This window comes from Lagopus muta, chromosome 1, assembly GCF_023343835.1.
Source record: "Lagopus muta isolate bLagMut1 chromosome 1, bLagMut1 primary, whole genome shotgun sequence".
Lineage (NCBI taxonomy): Eukaryota > Metazoa > Chordata > Aves > Galliformes > Phasianidae > Lagopus > Lagopus muta.
Window position 1 is genome coordinate 92,718,841 of NC_064433.1, and position 4,431 is coordinate 92,723,271.

A 4,431-nucleotide genomic window follows, 5' to 3' on the forward strand; every position below is an offset into this window, starting at 1 on the left:
AGGATAGAGCAAAAGGCGAGCATCTAAGGGATTTCTAAAAGGGCTCTTGCATGAAGACACTAGCTTTCTCATTAGATAGGGTCTGTTGCATTTGCTGCAATGTCTTTTTTTTTTTTTTTTTTCCTCCTTTTAAATTGCTCTAGAATGAGAGGCTATTTTAAAATCAGATCTGGTAAGATGGTATACCTGGTAGACCTGAGGCTTCTTGCTGTAACAGATTTTTAGTTTTATAATTTTGTTGCAGTTTTGATGCTCATCAAGTAGAAGTTTTCCATGAAAGTTTTTTATCACAAATTGATTCTTTTTTATGACAGTTCCGTAATTCCCATTAAGGAAGTGACTATGCCCTTGCTAAAATTATTTTACAGCTGTTTAATTGAATGATGTTCGCATGTCTGCATTCTGGATTGAGGGCTGAACGTTTGGTATTTTGGTCACAAATATATCATTTACTGTTCCAGCAGCAGGGGAGGGGAAACCTCCAAACTTTGGCCAAGCACAGAGCTTTTGAAAAATTGCCACTTGCACGCGATCAGCAGGGAGCTGTTAAGAGTTTAGTTGCAAAATTCTGTGAAGATCCTGACCATATGGGCTATACAGTATCAGAGCACCAGTAGATGAGCAGGAATTTCCCTATATGTCTTGCTCCAGGACTGATTTCCAGGACAGTAAGCAGAGAGTTTTGCAAGCAGAGTGCTTTGCCTCTGCTCAGAATCTCCCTTTTCTTTCTTGGGCCATGAGTAAGAACTTGAAATGTAAGGAAAGGAAGACCAGGGAAGGGGGAATTTGCATTCAGAACTTTCTGTAGGAGAGAAAGTGGTTGGAAACTACTGGGAGATAAACAGTCTGCATGGACGATGGAGGTGAGGATGGGATAAAGAGCATTGCAAAATAAGCAAATGATGCCTAACAACTGCTTGGCTTGTACATGAAAGAAGTAGAAAGGGACATGACAGCCATCAAAAAATACCAGAGCAGTGTGAGGACTTAGAAATTTGGTACAAACTAAGTGTCAAGAAAAAGCTGGAATAAACATTGCAGGAAACTTCTTTCTTTGAAGTGAGCTGTGTACACTGTGGTTTAGTCTGTGAGGAAAGATCTGGGAGAGCCCTTTTGCTTTAGGACAATCACAAATAGCTTCAGTGAAGTAAACGTGTTCTAGGCAACAACAGTGCTGTTAAACTGGGGGATGAGTGAGCTGATGTGCTTTTTCTCCTTTAGTAACATCTACTATTCTCACCAGAGTAGAGCTCCAGTTGCCTTGCCCCATGCCTTGGTTTCCAAATGCTCATAGGTGTTATTTCTGTATGGACTCACTGCATCAGAAAACAAGAGGGGAAGCAGTGATGCTCCAGAAAAGGAATTGTTTTGTGACTGATTATATTCAAGCTGAACCACAGCCTCCATTCATGTAAATCTGTGCCATTCAGTTGGATTTACTGACCTGACATCCATCAAAAATCTCATCACTTCCATCCAGATAACTCTTATTTTGGATTTTACTGACTGCCAGCTGGGGTCCTGCCTGATGCCATGGGGAAACGCTTCCCTTGGTGCCAGGAGGGAGCCGGATAACCTCAGCAGTGCTCAGCCTGCTTGGCATGAGGGAAATGCCATGGAATATGTGAGAGCGAGGTTGGCATCTGCCACACTAGTGGGGGAGGTAAGTGTGGGTGGGGGCCAGCTGCTGGGGCTAACATCAGCCCTCTGCATCAACCCCCAGCACGGTGGGGCCAGTCGCCCCGACAGGACCTCAGGCTCTGAAGGGTTATGCTGCCTGCGTGACGTGGGAGGCCGGGTGGGGACTGAGACATCTGGTGAGAATTCCTCATGGCTGAGCTGTGTATCGGGCTGGGATGCCAATTAATTTAGCTGATTTCTTTTTGGGGTTGTTGGGAAGAAGAGGGGGGCTGGATCCTGCAGCCTTCCAGTAATCGTCTATCTTTCAGAACATCACTTTTGCTTTCTTTCAAGATGAGCGAGAAATTATATTTAAAAACAAAACAGAGCACAATCACCACCACGAACTACACCAATGTCTTTGCCTTGACAATAACTGTACATCTGCAATGGTTTATCACTGAGGGAAAATGAGCGGGTAATAAAGTTTTGATGTTGGCTGTTGCGTGCACAGAGGTATTGCAGGCTTTAAAAATGATTTGTAATGTGAATGCCCATAGTAGCACTACAGTTCAAAGAGACGTGGTTTGTTTTTCATGCCCATTTAGTTATGAATAACACCAGCTCTAATTTCCTCCTCCCACCAGCAAGCAGAAAGTCCTACATTGGAAGCCAAATATAGCAACAAAGATTTCTATATCTGGCCAAAACCAAAAAATCTGTTCCCTTTTAAGAATAGCACTCTATTCTTTACTGGTGGAAATAGATAGAGATGAAACTCAACTTTCAGGAACTTTCTCAGTGGGAAACTCCCTAGTCTCTTTCAAATGTCCTTTTTAAGAGTAAGAATTTTTTTTTGGCATCTATGTAGAAGTCAATGGGGAAGACCTCTGTAGAGGTTGATCAATAAAGCAGTTTTGGAGAAGGAGTCTGGATAAATATTCCTCGCTGGCTGGTAGGTTTTTTCAATCCTGTTTTGTCTGTCTTCTGAGAAATATATTCCAAATGGAAACTCCACAAGCTGCAGATCTACTACATTTCTTCACTCTTTTCTTTTGGGTTTGCTTTTGTGGAGAAGTTAATTCCTCCTCTGTGACAGACAGATTCCTGCTCTACATAATAAGTAAGATGGTGTGCAGCAGTAGCATCCCTCTTGTACTTCTTTTCTTCTTGGATTTCTCATCATGGGAGTATGTGGGAATCAGTCTTGTACTCTTCCCCATGGCTCTTTTCCACTTTCAGGTTATGTAGTGCCTACAGAAGGGTGGCTGAGGAAGGTGGGCTGCTCCATTCCCTGTTTGGCTGGATGAGCTGGAAGAGAAAAGAGGTATTACAGACTAAAACCAGAAATGTTATGCTCATATGCTTCCTCCCTTGATTAGTTGTTCTTTTCCAAAATGATCTTGACAACGAGCATGGACATGGATGTCACTCTACCTTTTTTAAGCTGGAATTTTTCACTCAGAGGGTGGTGACACAGTGGAGCAGGTTTCTCAGAGAGGTTGTGGATGCCCCATCCCTGAAGTCATTCAAGGCCAGATTGGATGTGGTTCTGGGCAGCCTAGTCTAGTGATTGGCGACCACCCCCACGGCAGGGGGGTTGAAATTAGATGCAAGTCATTCTATTAATTTATCTTTAGGAGGCTACCCACCCTTTCTGAGCTTGAGCAGGTTTTTTTTTTTTATTTGTTTGTTTTTTGACTTCTCTGCACTATCTGAAGAAGGATACTCAGTTTTTCCTTCGAAGGTTTTATTTCCATTCCAACCTACCCCCACCACCCACCTGCAGGCAACTGGCATGAGAAAAATATCCCGTTCCCTAATCTACCAGCTGTCCTTGCTTTAGAAACATTGCCTCATTCATCTTCAGACTGGTCTTTGCTGTGGAGTGAACAATTTAGGAGTATAGAGTTAGGTCCTCCTTCTTTGGAGATGTGAGATTTGCTGTTGTTGACTTCAGTAGAAGCAAGCTTTTACTCCTTGTGGGTCTTAAAATCAATTCAGAGAAGTTTCATGCAGTGAGTATATTTGCACTGGATTTGTTCTGCCAGCCTTATTACTGATGGAGTTTTAGATAAACATAGGGATGTTTGGAAATATTTTGTGTATGTAAATATGTAAAATATGCAAAACAAAGCTAGCAGCTGTGGGGTGTATTCATTGCTCACGTGGGGAGGATTTATGTAATGTTTTTTTCCATCATCCCCTCTTTATTTAAGCATCTGCATCTGTTCCAAGATAATCACTTCTCTGTGATTCCCACTGGGCAAGTAGGGAGGAGGCTGGCTATGTCTGTGCAATACCATAAGGACTGCCTGAACTTCTGCAAATAACTCCTTTCTATAACGTGCGGGAGCATACGTACTGAAGGCAGCACACAGCAGTTACTGCAATAGAGGTGGGACACACTGTGGGCCTGAATGAACTTGGCCACTCAAGAGTGGTAATGTAAGGCACAGGATGTTTGCAGCATCCTTGAGTACTTCATAATGAGCCTGACAAAAGCATTAGTCACCACTGTATGAGTCTTAATTTCCTGAATTGAATCTGTTGCTTAGGAAAGGGTGACAATTCTGCAGCCTCAAGTCCTTTATTTAGCCAGAGAGAGTTGAGGTCTACGTATGCATGAGATCCTACTGAAGGCTTTGAGAGCACTGCAGTAGGAAGTCACCCAGAACAAGCTCAGTCTATAGCATTAGTAGACTCTTCACATTTATTCATTTTTATTATACAGTGTGTTTCTTTTTAGACATCCTTTCAGAGAGGGTAATTCATCCTCTATGCACAAAGAGACTCTGCTTCGCTTCTGAG